This window comes from Thunnus albacares, chromosome 2, assembly GCF_914725855.1.
Source record: "Thunnus albacares chromosome 2, fThuAlb1.1, whole genome shotgun sequence".
NCBI classification, from domain to species: domain Eukaryota; kingdom Metazoa; phylum Chordata; class Actinopteri; order Scombriformes; family Scombridae; genus Thunnus; species Thunnus albacares.
This window is the reverse complement of record NC_058107.1, coordinates 38,036,249-38,061,880: the sequence shown is the minus strand read 5'-3', so window position 1 is coordinate 38,061,880 and position 25,632 is coordinate 38,036,249. Positions and strand designations below refer to the sequence as shown.

At 45.9% G+C, this 25,632-nt stretch overlaps 1 protein-coding gene, 1 long non-coding RNA gene and 6 other non-coding genes across 11 annotated transcripts in view; 7 read left to right on the top strand and 1 right to left on the bottom strand.

The window, feature by feature from the left end:
• The window catches only part of LOC122968417 (putative leucine-rich repeat-containing protein DDB_G0290503), a 635,740-nt gene that overhangs the window by 17,641 nt on the left and 592,467 nt on the right, over window positions 1-25,632 (top strand). The gene's annotated exons all lie outside the window — the stretch shown is intronic.
• On the bottom strand, window positions 2,302-20,675 carry LOC122969278. 4 transcript variants are annotated; one of them, XR_006398962.1, is made up of 7 exons: window positions 20,554-20,675; window positions 20,215-20,463; window positions 19,578-19,639; window positions 4,157-4,224; window positions 3,870-4,063; window positions 2,536-3,297; window positions 2,302-2,458 (listed from the first exon to the last, which is right to left on the bottom strand). It is a non-coding gene; the product is annotated as an uncharacterized LOC122969278 (long non-coding RNA). The 4 variants fall into 4 exon arrangements; XR_006398964.1 differs by lacking the exons at window positions 20,215-20,463; window positions 20,554-20,675 and adding an exon at window positions 19,781-20,038 and having other exon boundaries at window positions 2,302-3,297; XR_006398963.1 differs by lacking the exons at window positions 19,578-19,639; window positions 20,215-20,463; window positions 20,554-20,675 and adding an exon at window positions 5,516-8,007 and having other exon boundaries at window positions 2,302-3,297.
• On the top strand, window positions 21,761-21,833 carry trnaa-agc. Its single transcript has one exon. It is a non-coding gene; the product is annotated as a tRNA-Ala (tRNA).
• Window positions 22,019-22,100, top strand: trnas-gcu. The gene has a single exon. It is a non-coding gene; the product is annotated as a tRNA-Ser (tRNA).
• On the top strand, window positions 22,758-22,839 carry trnas-gcu. The gene has a single exon. It is a non-coding gene; the product is annotated as a tRNA-Ser (tRNA).
• trnas-gcu lies at window positions 23,312-23,393 on the top strand. Its single transcript has one exon. It is a non-coding gene; the product is annotated as a tRNA-Ser (tRNA).
• On the top strand, window positions 24,543-24,615 carry trnaa-agc. Its single transcript has one exon. It is a non-coding gene; the product is annotated as a tRNA-Ala (tRNA).
• trnas-gcu lies at window positions 25,104-25,185 on the top strand. The gene has a single exon. It is a non-coding gene; the product is annotated as a tRNA-Ser (tRNA).

Below are 25,632 nucleotides of genomic sequence, written 5' to 3'. Positions count from 1 at the left end.
AATCTTTTTATCTGATGTTACAATTTAAGATCTTAAAATAACTGGTAACATTAGTTAAGACACATCCAGTACCTCGGTTGTCCCATGATGTTCACTACACTGCTGAGTGTTTTTGGTGCGTCAGTCAGGATAATAACTAAACTTGTCCGTCTCTGGCATGGAGAAGACTCACTCTGAACATCTCTCCACTCGTCCCTCAGTCCTCTCCTCTGTCTGCCTTCCTGCTCCAGCAGCTTATTTTACCTGCACAGGAGTAAACAGGTGAGAGGGCCGAATGGGCTGCATTCATGTCCAAATAATGCTTCTAAAACCAGAATAATAGCAGCATATCCCACATGTCTTAATCAGAAAATGCTTTATTTGGAATAAGGCCTAATTCGAAATATCCAAACAGAAAATGCTGTTTACATGACCTGTATAGTGGAATATTAGTGTGCATGTAAACGTCCCCACTCATACAAGTCAAATGAGAGTAAGAGATGTATTACATCTCCCCAGTGGTGCAGTCAGTGAGTCGCCTTTTCTGGGGATACAAAGGTTGAGGGTTTGAATCCCCAGGTTGCCTGCTTTCCAACAATGTAGAGATTCATTCATGTTTTCTTCTGAAGGTGCTGTGCTCTAGTTTTTTCCCTCCTTAATGATATGCACCTTTTGGTGTTATTTGAGCTTCATAACAGAACATTGTACTAAGCAGTTGTTTGCTCATTAGTTTGTTATTCACATGAAATAAAATCCACCAGAATGCAGGAAATCAAGTCTTTGTAACTAAAATGTTCCTAGTGGGAACTCTCAGACCTCCACTTAAGCCTGACTGGGACTATTTCACGCTACAACTGGCCTGAATGATTTTCCCAGTCAGCTGATGTCATTAAACATGATTTGAGCCTATTACCTGATTTAACCATCAAATAATGCTTTAAATACTTTAATAAACCCAAACAGATCTACACACGCAGCTGAACGGTGTTTACATTTGATTTGTAGGTGAAAAAATTTTAAAATGGCAACAATATTAATGGTTCAGTTAAAGGAACATTAGGTCATACTGTACACACACAATATAACCACGAGATCTCATCTTAAAATTTATGATGGCATCAATATTAACCGTGCTGCACGCTCGCTGTTAGCCATCAGATATGATCAGAAACATTTTCAGGATATGTTGACAATTAATCTCACTTGGTGTATCTGAACTGTTACTAACAGTTTAACATCTCTTTAATGGATTTTACATCAACTTTTCATGTTACTGGGTTTCAAAGGCTGAATTTAGCTAACGTTAGCACAAAACAACAGCAATTCTAGCTAACGTTAGCACAAAACAACAGCAATTCTAGCTAACGTTAGCACAAAACAACAGCAATTCTAGCTAACGTTAGCACAAAACAACAGCTAGGAAAACTCACCAACTACTAACTGTTGTTCTCTGTAGAAATGATTGAGTGCAGTTGTTGAGAGTTATATTAACATTATACAGTGTATATTTTTAATAACGTTACTCACTGCTCTCTCACTAACTCTCAGGTTGCAGGTGTTGATGCTAAAGGCCTTTACACACCAGGCTTTTTATTCACACAGAACGTGAATATTAAGAGGTGAAAAAGCAGTTTTCACACAGCGAGTAAAAGCATCAACCAATCAAAGTGTAATCTACACACACAGCTGTTTATTGTGAAGGCCAACGTAGGATGTTGACGTGAGATAAAAATTCTGCTGGATGCGTTTTTAACTACGGTGGGCAAGAAATAAAGCCAATGAATCAATATTGATTCATGTATCATATTCATCATCATGTATTTATAAACTGTGGATTTCTTCCTGTGGAGCCGACATGTCAGTCAGTCTGGTGAAGGCAGTTTGGTCGGCTGCTTGAGGAGAAATGAGTCGTCTCAAAGTCGTGTTTCTGACGCAAATTTGTATCACTGCCAGTGTGAATAGTTTTAATGTTTTTGCATTTCCATGACATTTATTAAAAGAAACAAAAGAGCATTCTGAGAGGACAAAGTTGAACAAAAAAGACTTATTTACATTTCTCTGTGTTCTCCTCTGGCTCCATCGCTCTCCTCCTCTCTACCTGCCACAGGTCCACAGTCTTCCCTTCATAAAGGACACAAAAGTGTTCTTTCTTATGGTTGATGGTGTGCTGGCTTTATCCAAACTCTTTCTGTGCAGGCTGGCCACACCTTTGGCAGACCCTAAGTTTATGAGGCTTCAGGCTGCTCGCTGTCCTGTTGCTTCTTCAGCCTCCACAGGGTCATCGGGGGAATTTGATGTCTTTCGCTGCCCTGACCTCCTGCAGTCACTGCTGTTGCGTCCTTCCACTGGGCCCAAACTCCAGAGAACAGAAAAACTGCCTCCATAAAATGCGTGCCGGGTGTCCAGGTGTCTGGGTTGTTTCTTTTCAGCCTCCTGCTCCAGGTGCCTGTTTTTTCGTCTTGCTTTTTTGTGCTCCATCCTGCACAGAAAGAATGAAACACAAGCAAAGTACATTTCAGGCACTACAGTGAGAATTACATCGATGTTATTAATTACTTGATGGAGGCTGCGGTTCTGTCTGCTGGAGGCCGGAGGAGCAGCTGATGGCTTTGCCACCACCTCGTTGTCCCGGCCGTACAGCACATACACATGCAGCGTGTACATCTGGGACCCCGCCTTCACCTTCTGCTTCCTCAGTCACTGCAGGTAACTACAGACATGACAAGAACAACAAAAAAAAATCCTGTTAGCTCCCATTGTCTCCTGCACCATCACTTGCAATACTTACATTCAACTCTAGCCGCTGGTTGACTCATACAGGGACCAGTACATCTCCCTGGCGTGAGCACCAAACCCCACCAGCGTCTGATCCATACCCCTCACTGACTGAGCACCCTTGTGCATCCTACGCCGCTGGATGGCCACCGTCATCTCTGGGAACAGCTTGACGTAGGAGACAAGTGCAGCTGCTATGTTGGTGGTGAGGGGCGACTGAGACGTGTCTCCGCCTTCCCTCTCCTTCTGGTGGGACACCAGGATGACAGGTGTAGCCCACATCGTTGCTTAACTGCCGTTTAAACGTTTGACCCCGGTACTGGCCAAACCGGAGCACATTCTCACTGAGCACCAGCTGCCAGCACTTGGAGCCTCCTCCGAGCCTTCGCCTCCTCCCTCATCCTCTCAGGGATCTTCACCCGATACGCCGCAGCTGACCCTTACCTGTGGGAGGCTTCGGCCAGCCTTGACGCATCAGATGAAGGCTGGAGGGCGAGTTCAGACGACGAAGGCTGGGTTTGAAAAACCGGAGTGAAATCCATTCTGCAATCAGTCAGAAAACATTTATTATTAATGTTGCCTTTATCTTATTGGGACCAAAATAATTGTTAAACACACCTTCAGAATATAAACAAATCCATTAAAATGTCATCATAATTACTTCTGTGTAATGTGACAGCGCTAATGATAATAATCTGTTTATTTTACTGCACAAACAGAACTGAGTTTATAATAATAATAATAATAATAATAATGATAATAATAATAATAATAATAATAATAATAATAATAATAAAAACCCAAACAGATCTACACATGCAGCTGAACGCCATTTTCGTTTGATTTGCAGGCGGAAAAAGTGTAAAATACCAACAATATTTCCTTATATATTTCTCTGTAAATTAAAGAGTATGGTCTTGACCTGCTCTATGTGAAAAGTGCCTTGAGATGATTTTTGTTGTGATATGGCGCTATATAAATAAAAATTGATTGATTGATATATTCCGCTGCCCTGATCTCCAGCAGCCACTGCTGTGACGTCCTTCCTCCTCCAGAGAACAGAAAAAACTGTTCCCTATAGAACGTGTGCCTGGTGTCGAGGTGTCTGGGTTCACCACAGATGTCGCAGGAGTCCCCAGGCTTCCGCTGCGTGATTCCCTGAGCTTTGGAGAGGACCTCCCTGTTCTCCTCTGTCCTCTTCTTCCTCCTATACAACATAAACCTTGTGGGTTTTGTGAATGTTGAGGAGCCTGCAGAGGTGGAGGCAAGGATCCTCTCCTGTGGCTGCCTTCCTCAGCTTCACTGACGTCTGGCAAGAGAACATTAAATTATCATTTCAATAATACTTTTCATGAAATGAAATATAAAATGTTTGCACAAGTATGCCAGCTACTGTGCACACCTTTTCTTTTCTTGTCAGCCTCCTGCTCCAGGTGCCTGTTTTTTTGTTTCACCTTTTCGTGCTCCATCCTGCACAGAAGGAAAGTACATATTTTAAGGTTCAAACAGGCAGTGCAGTACAATGCAGTGAGAATTATGAGACAATGACAAAGTCATACATCAAGCTCTAACCTGAGAAACCGATCCAAACAAAAACTTCTGCATCACTGTGTTGGGCTTGAAAGGAGTGTGTTTGGTTATTAGCTATAATTTATAATTATCAGAGATAATTATGAATTATGAAATTAAAAATTATTAACTTAGTTAATAATGCAGGGCACCACCCGGAGACCGGGACTAATAACCAACTGTAAAGGTAGTGTCATAAACAAAGTATTCACTTAAGGGGAGCTAATACCTGGTGTATCAGCACCTCTAAGTGAATGGTGAAGGTGAAAGTCCGAGCACTGGCTCCATCAATCAGCCATTTATCACAATAACAGATGCACAATAATGACAAGAAACTTCTCTTTAAAGCTATAAATAGTATTTATTAACTTAACAAAGTCAACAATTGTTTCAATCAACAAATACTATACTACCAACTAATACTAGCGAAAAACACATAAAACAGCAGCTGTGTAAAGGTAAATAGGTAAACCGAAGCGTGTGTGAGAAGATGTAAGAGTAAGTGTAAGGGTGTGTGTGTATGTGCGTGTGAGTCACAAGATGGCCAACGTGGATCACGTGACGATACAAGTGACTCAAGATGGCGCGGCTTCCGGGAGAAGTCGCATCACGTGAGAACAACCGGCGGAAGACGCCACAGAGTTCCAGTTAACAACAGCAGACAGCGCCGCCCAGTGGTCGGTGGCGTTTCTGCACTCACGTGTCTGATGGCGGATAACAAAGGGGCAAGACGGCGCTATGGCCCTCTGTTATCTGGCTATCAGATGTGTGGAAAACATGCGTAGTTAGGTGGATGTGTAAGTGTATGTGTGTGTGGGTGTTAGTAAGAGAAGGAAAGAGAGGAAGGGAGATCGACTCTCGGTCCCACGACCGTGAGGGGAGAGTAGCGGTTGCTTTGTCTACAGAGAGCGGGAGTACGGACGGTAGTCGGTACGCACGCTGTCTGGTTGTGGACTGACAAAGCAACTTACTTTCCACTTGCGGTGGCACAAACACAGAAATCCCGAATGGGATAACACAAACAGTTTAGCATGGTGAACACAAACTAAACAGGCAGCAACTTAAAACATACACTCCTCAGAGTGCAGCAGCAAACGGGACTCGGCGGTCCATTAAACACACAAAAACAATACAAGCACTAAGCTCATAAACACACAACTCTAATACTATCTCTGCCCAGACAACCTCTTACTTGTGTCGCTCTCCGGAGCGAACCGATGTGTGTGGCAAAGTCCGTCAGTGAAATCCAGCAGTGGGTCCTCCGGTGCGTGGTGCTGGCGGAGCCGTCCTTGTTTCCCGGGAATGACGGCGATGGTTCCTCGGCGGGGCAGCGAAGAACACAGGGTGGTCGACTCAGTCGGTAGACAGCGGGGCGTAGAAGTTATCCGCGTCTCCGTGGAGAAAATCCTTTCTCCCTTCTGCAGGTATCGGGTGAGAGCGCTGGGTTGCAAACAGCAGTCTCTTGCGGATCCGGTAACGTTACGGTGTTCGGATGAACACGGGTCGAGGTCTCGTCTCGTCCAGCGAGGGGAGAAACTCCAAAGAAAAGGGGGAATAGCACGCGTGTACAAGTCCCTTTCGTTGGCGATCCAGCTGATCAAAAAGGCGGACCTTCTCCTAAGCAAGAGTACCTGAAAGAGGACGAGATTCTGTCCCGCTCTGTTTTAAAGGGGGATGACGTCCCTGTAATGTTGGTGCGTCTCTGCCAATCAGAGACTGTGTCGGACCATTTCCTACTTAGCATCTAGGTGCGAAATGGTGCACGCTGGGGAATGGAGTTAGTGATCAGCCTTTTGGTGCTGATCCTTTGTTTCAGGAGAACAAAGGCGGCCTTGTGGCCAGGCCTCAGGGTTTCCATGTAGGCCCATCTTTGTCTGACTGTATGTGGAGGCCCAACATCCCCCCTTTGGTCTGAGGAGTGGGGTGCTGGCCACAGTCTTCAGAGCAATTCAAGGGCCAACTAATCCATGTAGGAGGTGTGACCAGTGGGTTACATAGTCCATATCCTTGAAACAAAGAGTCCATGATACCTGAGGAAAAGTCAGAGTCTGTACAGTTCAGTAAGCAGAGGTTTTAGTGTCTGGGCAGATAAGCACTGAGGTTTCATCTGGGCAGAATGTCTCTAAACTACGCTACACATCAAAAGCAGGAAGAAAAATACATTCAGGTACGCTTACAATCCTTTGCTGCTCAATGTTCACCACTGGCACTAGGGGAAAGCCCAAGGTAGGGGTGAAGAAAAGCAGGAGGGGGTTAGAGGCTGTCAGGCCTACTCCTGGAGAGGACTGGTGTTAGTACGAGGGGCAGACGCAGACTGGTGCGTGAAGCGCCGTGGAACCACCAAGAGGGTGTCCAGTCTGGCCTGCAACCTGCGAATGTATCTGAACATGATGTGCGCAACGACTGCCGTGATGACCCAACCATTAAGAAGGAGCCCAAAGGCGGCCCAACTGACATGATGTTCCTGTGAAGGTGACGACTTGTGGCTAAAGTAAGCCGTAGTGAGTCCAGACGGTTTGAGACTAAACTTCACTAATTTGGTTCCCTCAGCTAGGAGCTGTTGCTGAAGGGTGCCATCAATGGTTAAGTTGTGACCTCTGAATGCGTCCATAATCTCAATCTCCTTGTCGTGTTGGTCAGGGTTGAGATGATGGAGGACAATGTCACCAAAGTGTATGGTGGCTCCCTGAGGAACCGTCAAGAACATTGTCTGGTTGGGTAGGGTCAATTTAGTGGTTGTGTCATGACGATCGTAGGCCATTAGGGCTTCGCTAGCAGGTGTGCTAACGAGCCATCGATTACCTGCTCGTTCTACCTTAGTGTCCATACCTTCGTCTTTAACAGACAGTCTACCCTGACACTTTTGTTCAGAGGACTCGGCTCTTAGGCCACAGAGATAATTGCTAACATCCCGAATGAAGGGATTGCCTGGACAAACCTAGTGGACGTCCTTAGTTTTGGTGCACAAGTTAAGGTTGGGACTAAGGTAGAGCGAGGGGTCATCGTCGTGGTATGCGAGTGTTGGTGGTGTCTTGAGGTGGATATGAGTGTTGTCTTGCCAAAAACCAACATTCAGCACTGACTTTAACCTATACACATTCTGCCGTTCTATGATAGGAAGGTTGAGAAGGAACCCTATCTCCAGGTTCTGTGGGTTCACATAAACCGGGATTGCACTACCAAGACTATATGCCAGGTGAGTTTGTGATGACTGTACCACAGTAGTTGTTGCGGATCTGAGGGTTTGCTCGACCAGGCTCATGGGAACGAGGTAGATCGGTATTTGCCCACTGCTCAGGCTGCTAACTGAGGAGCTAATTTCCCTAAGGAGGTCCTGCATTAGATCTCTCACTACGCGTACATACATAAAATCATCCCTGACTACTTCTGACAATGTCCCTAAGGCATGCAAGGTGTTATTGATGAGGGCAGAATGAAGGTTAACAGTTACTATGGTACCCTGGAGGGTTTTACCCAAGTCCTGTAATTGTTCACGTTGGATGAGGAGTCTCTGTTGGATTTCTGGCATTTCCTCACTGAGTTCGCCCATGTGCCTTTGAAGGGCTTTAATGCTGACAGAGTTGGCAACCAAGAGTCCAATTGAAAACAGCGATCCAATGGCCGAGACTGCGGTGAACAGTCCTCCAAGGAACCTCTTTGGTCGTTTCCCACTACTGAGGTCCTTCACTGTACTCACGATGGGACGTTTTCCTATCGTAATAGGCCTTTGCTCCTCTGGCACTGGTTTCCAGGTTCTCCTGGGCCCATGCAAACGTGACTCTAAGATGGTCTCGCAGATCAGTGACGTACTGATGTGCTGTGTAGGCCGTTGCCACACTTACATCCTCTGGGCAATACAGAAGATGTAACGGCAAGGTCATTTCCCTCCCAGTCATCATTTCGAAAGGCGTCACTCCCGTAGAGCGGTGCGGGGTAGACCGGATGGCCATTGAAGAAGAATACCTTTTGGGAGCAGACTTAATAATTAAAGGAGAACACACATTTGGTTTGGAGACTTGATAATCAAGTGACGTCTGAGACAACTCTTTGATCAAACATATGCCAATTGTCCTTTCCACCTCCTGACCCCTGCTGATTTGACCCCTCCTGTCTTGCCCCTGGATTTGCCTTGATCTTGTATGTAAATGCCCCCCCCCTCCTATCTTTTGTTTACCATTTGTTGGTCACTACCTTGATCCTCACTGTATAAAGTCTTGCCATTTCTTCTGCTCTGGGTCAGTCTACTGTATCAGACCAGCTCTGTGTCAGTATGCTCACCGCATTCCCGGAATGCTATTAAACCACTTCCACCACAGCAAACTTTGAACAAGGACTTGAGTGAAATTTTCTTCAACAAATGGTGCCGTGACCCGGATGGCAAGAGACCTTCAACAGAGACTCCTTTCCCAGACCAAAAACACATCAGTGACCAAATCCAAATTTCAGAGGTAAGGTCCTTTTGAAAACCTAATTACTGTTGCTGTGTATTGTTGGAGGTCTGTGGAATTGGAATCCCGGAGAAGGGTGACGCCATCCTGATTTTAAGTAAGTTTGCTGTGTGGTTGTGTATGGGGGTTAATGAGATGTGTTCTCTGTAAGATGTTTCTGTAGATGTTTAGGAACGCTTGTAGTTTCATAACTGAGGTTACGTGCTTCTTCCTTGCCTTAGAATCTGACTCGCTCTTCTTAAGGTTTTATATCTCCAGTAATATCCAGTTACAGATAAAATGGCCATTATGAACTAGATCCTGACGAGGATAGGACCAAGGGTTGGTCCCCAGTGTTTGGGAAACACTGAGAGATAGTCTGTGGAGATGTTTCTGTAGATGTTTAGGAAACGCTTGTAGTTTCATAACCTAGGAATCTTCACTTTGTTGTGAGGTTACTTGCTTCTTCCTTGCCTTAGAATCTGACTCGCTCTTCTTAAGGTTTTATATCTCCAGTAACATCCAGTGACAGAACTAGATCCTGACGAGGATGAGAAATAGTCCAGAAGGGGACTAGTGAGTAGGCCTACGCAGGTTCCAGTGAAGAAGTAGGGTGATTTGTTCTCCCAGGGATTGACTAGTTCTCCCAATACTCAGAAACAGGTATATTTCATTTGTAAGAATCTGACTCGCTCTCCTTACACAAAAAAAAATGATTTGTATCTTCTGAGTAGAATGTTGATTTGAAAGATTTGGTAAGTGAATTGTGGGCAAAAGTAGGTGTATATGAAAGTTGTTTTTTGAAGGGATTTTACAGAAGGAAAATGTAAGTTATTTTAGCAGAGGGTTTGGGAAAGTGTTGACTGGTCCTGTTAAATACATGTATGGTAAATGGTACCAAAAGCTTAAAATTTGTTGCAACATAAAAAAAAAAATAAAAAAAAATAGGAAAACGTGATATAAAGAAAATAAAAATTGAAGTACGGAAAATAAATGTTGAAGGAAAAACATTTACAACAAATAAGAGAAAAACGTGGTAAAGAAAGAAATTAGCCACAAATGTAAAATCCTACGCAACTAAGAGTCTAGAAAGAAATAACACAACGCAGAGTTAAAACTAATGAAACTAGTGCCACAGCTAGAAAGAAATAATACAACTCAAAGCATAAAACAATGCAGTATAACTAGAAAAAACTAGAACCAAATGACCAACACAAAATCTAAAACAAAATAACACTTTAAAAAAAAAAAATTGGATAAGTCTTCCGGAAGCACCACAACAAATATGAATGATTAAATCAAAAGATTTAATCTCATATTGCAAAGTTTTTGTTGATGTTTGTCACTTCATGTGTGTCTTTGTAACTGTTGAGGAACGCGTTTTATGTTTTCTTTTCCTTTTCCAAATCTTAGAAAATGACTGTTGTAGGAATGATATGGTGATCTGAGACTAAACAAAATTGTTTGTAGATCAAATTATAACAGTTTTTCTAAGTATCTCACTACACAGGCGGAGCAGAGAAAATGGCAGAGAATCCCTGTAGGACTTCACAATTTGGACAAAGTCGACCTCCTGGAAAAGAGGCATTGAGAATTCCTTCATTTGGGGTGAGAAATTGCTCATTTGCAGCAACCCAATCCACATCAACCCTGTCTATGGCACCTCCAGCAGAAGACCTGTATCTGAAGGTCCTTTCACTGAAAGCATGTGCAGTTTCACAACGTCACACTCCTTTCTTCTGTCAGACACCACGCCTGTAAATGGAAACTAAACTGCACCATCTATTACACACCAGATGGCATCTTTTTAGACTAACCAACATAACATAATAGCTGTGCTTGCAGCCCTGATAGATCAAAATCTAGACACACACTATTTGGTTCAACAAGAGTCATAATTGCCTCCAGAATAAAAGTTATATAGAGATAGAAGTACCCAAACCCACTACTATGTCACAAATGAAAACTTTTTTGGGAATGACAGGATACTGCAGACAATGGATAATTGGTTATGCATCACTTACAACACCACTCCAAGATATTTCCAAACCCTAAACATGTTCCCAGCCACTCACCTGGTCACAACAAGCCGAGGAATCTTTTAATAAGCTCAAACAGGTACTGTTGTCAACTCCTGCACTAGGAGTTCCTGACTACAATCAATCCTTAAACCTCTTTGTGCAAATCCACATTTCTCATGTACAATCTGTTCTCACTCAGCGCCATGACCCTGCTTACAGACCTGTTGCTTATTTTTTCCTCCAAATTAGACCCAGTAGAGAGAGGACTTCCACCTTGTCTAAAAACTGTAGCTGCAGCTGCACTTACAATTAACAATTCTGCTGATATTGTTCTAGGTTTGCCACTCACAGTCATGGTCCCGCATGATGCACTCACCCTAATCACCAGAGAGGCACACAGACACGTGACAGGGACCAGAGAGGCAAAATATGTACTAACACTCACTGCTCTACACATTACACTCAAAAGATGTACCATCCTTAACCCTGCTACACTTCTGCCTACAGAAGAGGATGGTGATCCTCATAACTGCATGAATGTCATCTCATGTCCATCTAAAGCTCGTCCTGACCTTTCAAAACCTCCTATCCCTAACTCTGATCTTGGTTTTCTATACTGATGGCTCTGCTTATAGAGAAAAATGGAGTGCCATATGCAGGGTATGCAATTTGTGATAATTTTTCAATTATTGAAAGCGTTGCCCTGCCACCCTCAAGCTCCGCCCAAGTAGCTGAGTTGTATGCACTGATGAGAGCCTGCTACCTGGCCAAAGGTAAAACTGTTACCATTTACACCGACTCCAGGTATGCCTTTGGATGTTTATATGACTTTGGCATGTTATGGGCGAACCAAGGATTCATTACATCCTCGGGGACACCCGTTAAACATGGCAAATTAATCGGTGAACTGTTAGATGCATGTCAACTACCTTCATCTATTGCAGTTGTTAAGTGTGAAGCCCACACCAAATCCAACGATCCTGTTTCAAATGGCAATGCTTTGGCTGACCATGCGGCCAAAACAGCTGCCAAAATTGGTAATCCTGTCCATGTAAAGCTCTGTCCTTCCATACCTGCTAACAACCTTGCTTCTCTTAATGATGTGGTCCTCTTACAGGAGACTGCTGATGTGAAGGAGCATAGGTTGTGTTTTTCCCATGGATGTAAATATGTAAATAACTTGTGGGTCCACAATGACGGCCGCATTGTGGCGCCTACTTCCCTGTACCCATAGCTTGCACGCATGTCACATGGATTGTCGCATGTAAGTAAAGGAGGAATGTGTCTGACAGTGTTGAAAAACTGGTATGCTCCAGGATTTACATCCTATGCCCAAAAGTACTGTGAGACATGTTTGATCTGTCAACAGCACAACCCCGGGAAAACAGTAAAAACAACAATGTCGACACATCCCCCCTCAGGGACCCTTTGAAGCTCTACAGCTACATTTTATTCATATGCTGAAGTGTGATGGATATGATAATGTTCTTGTATGTATAGATATGTTTTCAAACTGGCCTGAAGCCTGGCCTTGCAAAAAGGCTGACTCTGCTTCTGTAGTGAAATGCTTGCTGAAAGACATTGTTCCAAGATTCGGCATCCCACAGAGCATCAACTCAGACAGAGGAACTCATTTCACTGGACAAATACTGACTGAACTCTGTAACTCACTGGGAATTAAACAAAGACTACATTGTCCATACCATCCTCAGTCTGCAGGGCTAGTTGAACGACAAAATGGTGTTCTGAAGAACAAACTAGCCAAACTGTGTGCTGAAACAGGTCTAAAGGTCCACACCCATCAGGAAACACAAACTTACACCTCATGAGATTATTACGGGTAGACCAATGACTGTACCAAGTAATTCAATACTATGCATGAAGAAGATGGATCTTCATGCTATGGATGACTCAATGATATCATTCTGCTCTGCTCTAACCTCTGCTGTTCAGTCAATCCACAGGCAAGTAAAAGCTGTCCAGTCTCCTCCTAGTGACCAGCCGTGCCATAACATCCAACCAGGAGACTGGGTCTGCATCAGAGAGTTTTGACGCAAAAACGCCCTGAAACCCTGCTGGTCCAAACCACAACACGTCCTGCTTACCACCAACACAGCAATCAAGTGTGAAGGTCGTCCCACGTGGGTCCACGCATCCCACTGTAAGAAGACGCCTCCTCCACCATGCACCCGAAAACGGCAGAACCCATCTTCATCCTGTGGACCTTCTTCTTCATCACCTGTGGGCCCGTAGAGGGGTGGCTGCAGCTCTGGGAAGAAACTCCTTCCCCGAAGGACAACGCAGGGCTGACAGCCCCAGAAGAAGAGGTACAGTGCCCGCAACCGCCAGAGGAGAAGAGGAGCACCGCAGGGCCCAGAGCCCCAGAAGAAGAGGTACAGCGCCCGCAACCGCCGGAGGACAAGAGGAACAATGCAGGACCTAGAGCCCCAGAACAACATGTACAACACCCACCGAGAGTCATAACAGACACCAGAGACCCAGGAAAAGTTACACAACAAACCCCAGCACGCTCATCAAAGGAGCAAATCAAACAATCCTACAAACATCACAAACGAGACCTTTCGATACAACAAGAGGGGAACACACCCAAAATATATGAACCACAGCCCTCAACAAACACATACCTCCAACTGGCAAAAATGGTAGCTGATAACAGCCCCAACCCCAAGAACTGTTATGTATGTGGATTCATCCCACACAGCACCACAGATGGACTCCCATTGATGGCCTTGCCCATTACTTCCTGTGACATCTGCCACATAATACACTGTAACTCAAACTACGAACACTGTGCCTGTCCCAACCCTCCTCCAATCAGACAATTAAACTGCCACCAACTATATACCAACTGTCATTCTTGCAACACTCCTGACCCCCTCACCCTCACAATAGTCCCAAAGACATTAACATGGTGTGTTGAAGGTAAAGGAACCATCAACATAGGAACATCCAAATGTGGCACAATTTACACCCCAACAGAAAAACTCAATAAGAAAAAAAAGAATGGACTTCTAAAACAACAACCATCATCAGACCCTATTAATGATTATGATCGGACTTTGTTCTATACCACTACCAAAGGGTGTATATTGGATTTGTGGCATGAAAGCTTATGAATTTTTACCCATTGGATGGTCTGGAAGATGTGGCCTGGGTCATGTGATACCAGCCATGAGAGTCCTTACCGTGCCACCTAAAGCACACATTGTTAAAAGAGACTTATATACACACACACAAACACCACGGACAAGATTTTTCAGTGCTCTCATTCCAAGTTACGGAGCCATGGCAGCTTTAGATCAAATAAGGGATCTTTCTCATGCGGTTGAAGATCTTGCAAACACTACCGCAAGAGGCATGTCCATGTTCTCACAAGAAATGACTGCTGTGAGAATGATGACTTTACAAAATCGTCCTGCACTGGATTATTTACTGGCTTCTCAAGGAGGAACCTGTGCAGTAATTGGAGCTGAATGTTGTACTTTCATACCTGACCACAATGCCACCATACAAGAAATAACTAACCATTTAAATAATATTGCCAAAACATTACATAACCCTGTCACCACTGGTCTGTTTGATTGGTTTAAACAGAAATTAGGAACATTAGGTTATGTAGTCCTTGAATTTGTCTTGTTTGGTTTTGGAATCTTAATTGTTATAAGCCTTTTGATCACCTGTCTTAAATCTATCTGTAACGCATTTATCACTCAGACAACCACTAAAATCATGTACACCACTGCAACTCCACCTATCCTACCAATAGAGTTGGAAAATTCAGATTTTTTGTTTAAAATTGAAGTAGATTTAGACTAAGTAGACTATAGCCACATTTAAAAAAAAAAGTGTGGATTGAAGAAGAATACCTTTTGGGAGCAGACTTAATAATTAAAGGAGAACACACATTTGGTTTGGAGACTTGATAATCAAGTGACGTCTGAGACAACTCTTTGATCAAACATATGCCAATTGTCCTTTCCACCTCCTGACCCCTGCTGATTTGACCCCTCCTGTCTTGCCCCTGGATTTGCCTTGATCTTGTATGTAAATGCCCCCCCCCCTCCTATCTTTTGTTTACCATTTGTTGGTCACTACCTTGATCCTCACTGTATAAAGTCTTGCCATTTCTTCTGCTCTGGGTCAGTCTACTGTATCAGACCAGCTCTGTGTCAGTATGCTCACCGCATTTCCGGAATGCTATTAAACCACTTCCACCACAGCAAACTTTGAACAAGGACTTGAGTGAAATTTTCTTCAACACCATCAACACCAGAGGGAGTTTCACGTCCCAATCCTTGCCACTACCACTAACATACTTCTTCAGCATGCTGATGATAGTGCGATTGGCACGCTCGACTTGATCTGATGACTGGGGGTGGTATGGGATGTGGAAGTTGACTTCCACTCCCAGAATCTCGAACATTGCTGTCATGACACTTGAGGTGAAGTGAGTGCCTCTGTCTGAGTCGACGGAGAGTGGCAGCCCCCAGCGGCTGAAGACGTGGTTTAGCAGCAGGACTGCTGTTGTCACAGCCGTGTCGTTGGGCGCCGGAAGACACTCGACCCACTTCGTGAATGAGCAGGTCACAGTCAAGAGATATTTGTTACCTCTTGAAGACTTGGGGACTGGACCAATCCAGTCCATCTGGAGGTGGGACCCAGTTCAAGGGTCGTGAAGGTTGGAATTTACAGCAAACCAGACATCCTTGGACATAGAGTTGCGTGTCACGGGCCATGGATGGCCAGTAGGCAACCTGCTGCAGGGTTTTAAGAGTAGCCTTGTAGCTCCGGTGACCCCCGACAGGGGAGTCGTGGGCATGGGCCAGTATCACCCCCCTATGGTCCGTCGGGACGACCCAACGAGCCGGTCCCTGACCATCAGGGCTGTAGACCAGCAGGCCCTTGTCAATTCTGAGATGGGGTTGGACATGGCGAAGAGCCTTCAGCTCTTTGGACTCATTAGTCGATGGTTGAGGTGTTTGCTGTGCCGTGGGATCTGCAATTAACTGGCGGATAGCTTGTATGGCAGGATCCCGTTCCTGCATGGCAACCAAGTCGGCATCTCCAGGTTTCCGACCCAAATGCACTGTCTGTGCGCAGGACTGAGGGTCCTCTTGTCTCTCTCGCGCCTGTCAGTGGGTGATGGCATTCACCGTGCTGACTTGGGACGTCGGAAGTCAATCTTCACTGAACTCCCAGGGTGTCCCCTGCTCGGTGCCTAACTTGGCTAACCGGTCGGCTTCATCGTTGCCATCCTTATCGGGACCCGAGATCTGGGAGTGACCTTTGACTTTCTTCCAGTACACAGTCATCCCATGGTCTATCACAAGGCGGTCGCAAGCCAGGAAGAGTTCAGAGTGTTTGACTTCCTTGTTCCTGGCGTTCCTCATGCCATTTTCCTTCCATGTGGGAAAGTGTGAGATGAAGCTGTGGCGAGCGTAGTTGGAATCGGAGCAGATCACTAGCTGTCCAACAGCCAGCTGAGTGGCTTGTTGGAGGGCGATGAGTACTGCAGCAATCTCCGCGTACTGGCTTGTCTTTGCGCCTAGCTGGTAGTGGTTCGGTTCTTCAACCGTGCGGTTGGCCCAAACAATACCAACTCCTGCCTGGACTTGGCTCTCATGGTGGAACGCCTTAAGTCCTCCTTTAGGCGTTCCTTCCTAGTGAAGTTCCTGGCTTTACCTGACTGATTCAGGTGCTTAGTGTTCTGCTCAGAGTCCTGCCTTCGTGGCTTAAAGTGGCCCTGGTTCTGCGCTGGGCTGCCACCTCTTTGGCTCTGTGCTTCCCCTTGCTGGCGAGGTGGTCGGTGTCCTTGGGGCCCTGCTCTGAAATTGCCCTTGGTGCGAGGCACTTCGTCGCCTTCTAGCATCAAGGTGTCGTTTTCTGAAGTTCAGACCTCAAGGACTCTGGCTTCCGTCTCATGCCCTTTGGTTGGGCGGATGCGTGTTTCCCATGCCATCTGAGAGTATCTCCTGATTTCTTGCGTCGTGTAGTTACCGGTGCGGCAGTGCATGGTAACATCGTACCGGATGCTTTCATGGAGATTGTGGAGGAAGAGGGATCGGAAGGCTTGCTCCTCTTCCAGGCCAGAGGCATTGCGCCCTTGGAAGTAGGCGGCTCTCAGACGCCTGTAATACTCACGCGGAGGCTCGTGCTTCCTCTGGGTGATAGTAAGGGCGCTGAGAGTGGCGGAGGCTTCGTCTGTGTACAGCGAGTATTCCTCCTGCAAGGCTCTGCAGAGGGCTGGGTACCAGTCTCTGGTCTCCGCTGGCAGAGTTTCCATGAGCTTCTCGCGTGGAGAGGCATATGGGAGATCAACCAGGCACCGCTCAATCTCCCTGAGATAATCATCGATGTTTGACTCGTGATTTCTCGGGTTGAATTGCTCTACATCACGGGTGAGAGACTCGATTTGACGGGTCCTCAAACCGTAAGTTGGCGGCGGCGGGCCATCCGGATCTTCCATCATCCCCTCATAGCCAAACTCATCGTGGTGGTGGTGAGACCGGTACCCTGCACTTTGCAGTGTGGAGGGAGTCTGGTTGTAGCACTGACCCCTTTGTTTCAGGGCAGACTGCAACATATCCCTGGATGGCGGAGCGGTCGTGCTCCGTGAGTGGACCGTTGAGGACACTTGGTATGTGTCCGGAACGGGGAGGTGGTAGGCTGCGTCACCAGGGGTCGCCGTCATTCCCGGGAAACAAGGACGGCTCCGCCAGCACCACGCACCGGAGGACCCGCTGCTGGATTTCACTGACGGACGGACACACAACGGTTCGCTCCAGAGAGCGACACAAGTAAGAGGTTGTCTGGGCAGAGATAGTATTAGAGTTGTGTGTTTATGAGCTTAGTGCTTGTATTGTTTTTGTGTGTTTAACGGACCGCCGAGTCCCATTTGCTGCTGCACTCTGAGGAGTGTGTGTTTTAAGTTGCTGCCTGTTTAGTTTGTGCTCACCACGCTAAACTGTTTGTGTTATCCCATTCGGGATTTCTGTGTTTGTGCCACTGCAAGTGGAAAGTAAGTTGCTTTGTCAGTCCACAACCAGACAACATGCGTACCGACTACCGTCTGTACTCCCGCTCTCTGTAGACAAAGCAACCGCTACTCTCCCCTCACGGTCGTGGGACCAAGAGTCAATCTCCCTTCCTCTCTTTCCTTCTCTTACTAACACCCACACACACGCACATACACTTACACATCCACCTAACTACGCACGTTTTCCACACATCTGATAGTCAGATAACAGAGGGCCATAGCGCCGTCTAGCCCCTTTGTTATCCGCCATCAGACACGTGAGTGCAGAAACGCCACCGACCACTGGTCGGCGCTGTCTGCTATTGTTAACTGGAACTCTGCGGCGTCTTCCGCCGGTTGTTCTCATGTGACACGACTTCCCCCGGAAGCCGCGCCATCTTGAGTCACTTGTATCGTCACGTGATCCACGTCGGCCATCTTGTGACTCATGCGCACATACACACACACGCTTACACTTACTCTTACATCTTCTCACACACGCTTCGGTTTACCTATTTACCTTTACACAGCTGCTGTTTTATGTGTTTTTCGCTAGTATTAGTTGGTAGTATAGTATTTGTTGATTGAAACAATTGTTGACTTTGTTAAGTTAGTAAATACTATTTATAGCTTTAAAGAGAAGTTTCTTGTCATTATTGTGCATCTGTTATTGTGATAAATGGCTGATTGAGGGAGCCAGTGCTCGGACTTTCACCTTCACCATTCACTTAGAGGTGCTGATACACCAGGTATTAGCTCCCCTTAAGTGAATACTTTGTTTATGACACTACCTTTACAGTTGGTTATTAGTCCCGGTCTCCGGGTGGTGCCCCGCATTATTAACTAAGTTAATAATTTTTAATTTCATAATTCATAATTATCTCTGATAATTATAAATTATAGCTAATAACCAAACGCACTCCTTTCAAGCCCAACAACTGTCTCTGTGAAACAGTGAAATAATCAGGATAATGTCAGGCAGCTTTTTGAACCAAATGTCCAGAAAACCAGGTTTCCTTCAACCAATCAGCATTCTCTCTCTGCATTTTACAGCAGCACTTTCTGACCAATGGTCATCAATGTCACCTGTTGAAGGCCAGACTTGAAGACAACACCTGTGTGTGTGTGTGTGTGTGTGGACACAGAGAGCAGAGGCTGCAGTGTGAGAATGAACAGAGGAGAATCTCACTTTTAAAAATGCAACTCAATTGATTCCTTTCAACTCAATGATTAATAAAAGCCAACAGTGAGATATTTCTAACAGATACAAAATACTTCAATAAGAAAAAAATACAAAGAAATTCATTACAAAAGGTTTTGAGGACAAGTGTTTTGTGCAAAATGAGTTACAGTTTTTGCTGTTTGTGCCACAGTCTGAACAGAGGGTGGCAGCAATGTCCCACAGTATTTATATAACAATGAAGGTCTAATATGTGACATTAATAACAGCTGTAGCAGACGACTGTCTGGTCCTCAGTCAACACTGTTTGCAATACAAAGACAGAACTGATGTATCGACCTTCATGACACAATAGGACAGGAATCTAAAGTGTGATTGTGTTCTTCATTCAGGACTCTATTATGTTCCATTATGTATAGTCTGTCTGTACAGAACAATATAATAGTGATGTGTGTAACAGAGAAATGCAGTTGAACTTTGTACAGCACTTTATGTATGTAAAATATTCACAAGTAATGTCTGATATATTTACAATGTTTACAATAATTATTTACAGTATATCAGTATTTTTATTTGAAATATTTACCCACCTGCTTTCAGTTCATGCAGTTTTCTGGCTTGAAGGCAGCCTGGCAGGCTGGGCGGCTTCAGTCTGCAGGCAACAAGATGAACATGGCTATCAGAGACGGGTCATTTCAAAATGTAACAGCAGCAATAATGAACTAGTGATAACAATGATGTGAGGTTGATGTTTGAAGCATGTCACTGTGTATAATATCAGTTAACCTTTGACCTTTTTGGGGTCCTGACTCCTCGGCCCGGGAGCAAATGTGCTCTCCTCTGTAGCGACTGTGGCCGTATTCTTTGGTCTTTGGCGCCACAGCGCTTGCACAAAAAGTGCTTGAAGGTCTTTCTGGACTTTTTGAGGAGAGCGCCGTCTCTGCAGCTCCTCCCGGACCTTCCTCTGCCAGGCTGTGGAGTGGGGAACACTGGCGGCAGAGGTGGAGGCAGAAAGGGTGTCTGTCATGGAGGAGGAGGAGGCCTGGCTGTGCCAAGCTGCTTCACTGCGGTCTGCTCGCCACTGGTCCCTGGAACAGCTATGTGCACTGTTTCCATCATCATCGCATTGCCCCTCTTGTTGTGCCTGATGGAAATAAATTCAATCATACTGATCATCATCGGCATCTCCTTCCACTGTTAACATTCTTACAATCACACAAGTCTTACCACTGCAGAAGGGTCTGGTGGTTGACCTCATAAAGCTGGAGGTTGGTGGCTGCCGTGAGGTCCTTGCTGTTGTAGACATTGTCTCTGATGAGACAGTAGTCCCTCTTGACAGCTGCCCAGCGGTTTACCCGGACCCCGACAATAGTACGGCCCTCATAGTGTATGCGGCACAGCTCCAAAAGCATGGCCTCCACCATCCTGCCAGCTTTTGGAGACTGTGCTGCACCCGCACCCCGGCCAATGTAGGACCTGCACAGGGAGGGAGAGAGATGATCCGTGTTTACACTGAGTACATAAAGAACACAGCATTTTAGTTTGAAATGCACATGCTACACTTACCGCATCATGCTGTTAACGCTTGGTGTGTGGGCCCATCTCCCTGACAAGCCAGTCCTGGTGGCGCGGGGGAAAGAGATAACCTTGTCCCTGTCTGACAGCTTCTGCCAGAGCACGGCTATCTCCCTCCCGTCTGGACCAAGTACATCCTGCAACAAACAGAGAGGCTGGTTAAAAGTTTTCAATACACACACAGCCACTCCGTGTGGCGATGATTATAAATGACAAGAGACTTTTAGCGTGCTTACATCTTCCTCCTCATCCTCCACTGGCTCTGGTGTGACAGGGCCTGACTGTAATGATGAGGTGGGGGCGGTTGACCCCTAACCCTAGGCTGTGACAGCCAGAGGTCTCCCGCAAACCTCATATCCTCCAGTTCCTCCTGGAACCCCTCGTCCTCCTGTTCCTCCTTGTACTGGTCCTCCCACTCCTCTTCCGCCTTGTCTGCCGCATCTGGAGTGTTGGGATCCCGGCCTACATCCCGCTGCAGCATAGCGCCCGTCTGGGAGTACACGCACTCCACCTCAATAAGCTCCACTGAACGATATGTCTGATTACTTCATTTGGCCTGTTAGAGCCATTGGCTGTGTGTCCCTGCCTGTGTGCAAAATGAGCTCTTCCTAGACAGGTTACCTGCGTACTTCCTGGGCTGTGTGTAATTTTCAACCAGCGTCAGACTCAGGAACTCTTTGGTGAGCTGACTGAAGCTGTGCTGCAGCTGGGCATTATAGCAATGCCTATGGTCTATGGTGCAGCAGAGGACGGAGGGGGGACTGTTTCCACACAGTCAGAAATTTAAAAAAAACATTACATAACAAACTGAAGAAAAGCCACATTTCAAGATTGCAGGAGGGGAGTGATTGAAGGTCATCAGACAGATTTTTAGGTGGAGTGCTCCTTTTAGTTACAGGAGAATTAGCTGAAATGGTAGAGCACTTGCTTAGCATTCTCTAGAAGACCCTTGACCCTTTGTTTCTCCTTGTCAGTAAGGTACAACTTTCCTCTGCATCCGTCCACATGACACCCATTTATGACATTCCAGGAACCTTATTCTGCACCACAATCAATATCATAATTAGTCAGATTCATTGATACTGAGAAAATTTTTAAGCTGAAGTTTGAAAACAGCCTGAGAAACATGAACTGACATTCTGAAGCAGAAGAGGAGAAGCAGCTGAGAGTTGGAGCTTCACATTCTGTGCTTCACACAGGGGAATTAGCTCAAATGGTAGAGCGCTCGCTTAGCATGCGAGAGGTAGCGGGATCGATGCCCGCATTCTCCAGAAGGTTTTCCCTCTGTGTGTATGTAGTATCCCCAAGAACATTATTGTGCACAGCTACAAATAACCCAATCTGTACAATTCATTCAGGATTCACATATTCAGTTACCATGTCAACTGACTTCATTGTGTTTCATAGATTTTCCAAACAGTGACATGAGTGAATGGACATTTAAACAGTGTCAACAGACGAGGTGGCCGAGTGGTTAAGGCGATGGACTGCTAATCCATTGTGCTCTGCACGCATGGGTTCGAATCCCATCCTCGTCGAGTCAGCTTGACTTTAACCTGCTGTATTTACATGTCATCAAGCTAACTGGCTCCATGATTAAGGCCTTGATATAAAGCAGTAAATTCTCCTACAGAAGTCGTCCTTGGAAACTGTTTGGAAAAGGGCACTTTCAAAAATACTTGGCAGGTGATTGGATGAACCATCACTGTCTTACCTTGCTAGGCAGCTGGATTCAAGAGATCACAAGGTCACACAAGAATCCTGATAGGACGTTGATTGGTCCAAACCACTGGTGGTTCAGACACAAGTGCATCAATTGAAGCCTGACAAGATGGATTCTTGTGTGATCTCCTGATGTTGTGATCTCGCAAATCCAGCTGCCTTGCAAGGAAATCTCTGACCTTTTGCATAAACTTTTCTCAACTTCCCTTTGAGTAACAGTGGCAGTTTTTTCAGAGTCCACATCACAATGAAAGGCGTCCTGTTGTGTCTCCAGTGTTGGAGTCTGTATGTGTGAACGGGCTGTTAGACTGTCAGCTATGATTCAATCCTTCTGAAAAGGCTCCTCAACTATTCACACCTTCAGTCCTGTGACTCTGACTGCTCTCACCACTGCCACGTTACCAGACGTCAACGTGTTTCACAGATTGTCCATACAATGCCACGGCTGTATGGACATTGAAACCCCATCAACAGACGAGGTGGCCGAGTGGTTAAGGCGATGGACTGCTAATCCATTGTGCTCTGCGCACGTGGGTTCGAATCCCATCCTCGTCGAGTCAGCTTGACTTTAGTCTGCTGTGTTTACATGTTATTGAGCTAATTGGCTCCATCAAGGCCTCCATGCGGCAGCATTTAAGGCAGTGAATTCAACTCATCTAATCAGAGGATCCGGTCAAGGAGGCAAAGTCAATCTGCACACCACCAACCAATCACAAGCCTTCTTGGAAGAGATCCCTATCATACTTAAGAGAGAACAGAGAGTCCAAAATGGAGGAAGCTATCGTAGCGTGTTGGATGACTTGCACCGCTGGCTTCTTTTACCCTCCTCTTTCAGAGTAAAAGCTGCTCCACAACAGAGAGCTGCTTTGCACTCAGTTATGAGAGAAGGCCACGATACTGCTACCTCTTTGAATGAGCCGTGTATAAATGTCTAGACGAGAAAACAGAATTCCTGGGAGTTGTTGTGAATGACTAGCGGTGGCCCAGCCAGACTGTATGGACATTTAAACCCCATCAACAGGCCGAGGACGAGGTGGCCGAGTGGTTAAGGCGATGGACTGCTAATCCATTGTGCTCTGCACGCGTGGGTTCGAATCCCATCCTCGTCGAGTCAATTTCACTTTAATCTGCTGTGTTTCCATGTCATCGAGCTGACTGGTTCCATGATTAAGACCTTGATTTACAGCAGTACATTCAATTCATCCAATCAGTGGGTCCGGTTCAAGGGGGCAAAATCAATCCACACACCGCTGACCAAGTGTGAGCCTTCTTGGAAGAGCTCCCTATGATACCTAGGAGGGAACAGAGAGTCCAAAATGGAGGAAGCTATTGTAGCGTGTTGGATGTGTTGCACCACTGGCTTCTTTTACCCTCCTCTGTCAGAGTAAAAGCTGCTGCACAACAGAGAGCTGCTTTGCACTCAGTTATGAGAGGAGGCCACGATACTGCTACCTCTTTGAATGAGCCGTGTATAAATGTCAAGACGAGGAGACGGAATAGCAGAGAGAAACTCTGGGAGCTGTTGTGAATGACTAGCGGCGGCCCAGCCGGCTAGCGAGTTAGCGCTTAGCTGGCCAGCTACAGCAGTTCACCAACCAGCCCCGTGCATGTCACTACGTCACCAAGTTTACAGCCCCTGCAGCCAGGCCTCTCTGCGATGGACAGTCGGGTCTCCCGGGACCTCTTTCCTTCTCCCGCTCTCTCTCCCTCTTCCACTCAGGACTTTGTGTCATTTGGGTCCTATGGATGCCTCATCCAGACCTTTCTGTTTACGACTGTCTTACCCACGTTCAGCTGTAAAACTGGTTTTCCACATTAACTGGACTTTCCCTACGTAATTAGAAGGAACAGTTGGAGTCTTTTGGAGAATGTGGGCATCGATCCCACTACCTCTCACATGCGAAGCGAGCGCTCTACCATTTGAGCTAATTCCCCTATGAAGAAACAGAAGGTATCTCGCTCCGTGCTGCACTTCTCTCCCCTGTGCAGGATTCCTGTTCCTGGTGGGGGGAAAACCTATCTTTATTTGGTGTCTCCACTTAGAAAAGACACCAATGAAACCCTCCAGAACTTCCAGGTCTGCGTGAAGACCTCCTAATCAATTGCGCTCTTCACGCCTCTGTTCCAATGCCATCCTCGTCAGGTCATGTTCAATTCAATCTTCTGTCTTTACACGACTACAAGTTAACAAGAAAAGCCACATTTCAAGACTGCGGGGGGAGTGAAGTAAAAGTGAAAAGAGTGCTTTTTAGGTCATAGGGGAATTAGCTCAAGTGGTAGAGCGCTCGCTTAGCATGCGAGAGGTAGCGGGATCGATGCCCGCATTCTCCAGCAGTCTTTCCTGCTGTGTCTATGTAATAGTCCCTGGAACTTTCTCATGCACTACAACAAACAATCTCACCTTTACAATTAATTCACAACTAAGATAGAGAGAGTCCTCTTACATGTAATGTCAGCACTCTGCTGGCATGTTTTTTTTCCCCACGCATCTCTTTTTTCAATCTCCCCCTCTCATCTTAACTTCAGCATGAAGTTGAAGTTCTCTCAACTTCCCTTTGAGCAGCAGTGGCAGTTTTTGAGAGTCCACATGATAATGAAAGGCGTTCTGTTGTGTCTCCAGTGTTGGAGTCTGTATGTGTGAACAGGCTGTTAGACTGTCAGCTATGATTCAATCCTTCCAAAGAGGCTCCTCAACTATTCACACCTTCAGTCCCGTGACTCTGACCGCTTTCACCACTGCCACGTTAACCGACGTCAACGTGTTTCACAGATTGTCCATACAACGCCACGGCTGTATGGACATTGGAACCCCATTAACAGACGAGGTGGCCGAGTGGTTAAGGCGATGGACTGCTAATCCATTGTGCTCTGCACGCATGGGTTCGAATCCCATCCTCGTCGAGTCAGCTTGACTTTAGTCTGCTGTATTTACATGTCATCAAGCTAACTGGCTCCATGATTAAGGCCTTGATATAAAGCAGTAAATTCTCCTACAGAAGTCGTCCTTGGAAACTGTTAAGAAAAGGGCAGGCACTTTCAAAAAATACTTGGCAGGTGATTGGATGAACCATCTATCACTGTCTTACCTTGCTAGGCAGCTGGATTCAAGAGATCACAAGGTCACACAAGAATCCTGATAGGACGTTGATTGGTCCAAACCACTGGTGGTTCAGACACAAGTGCATCAATTGAAGCCTGACAAGATGGATTCTTGCGTGATCTCCTGATGTTGTGATCTCGCAAATCCAGCTGCCTTGCAAGGAAATCTCTGACCTTTTGCATAAACTTTTCTCAACTTCCCTTTGAGTAACAGTGGCAGTTTTATCAGAGTCCACATCACAATGAAAG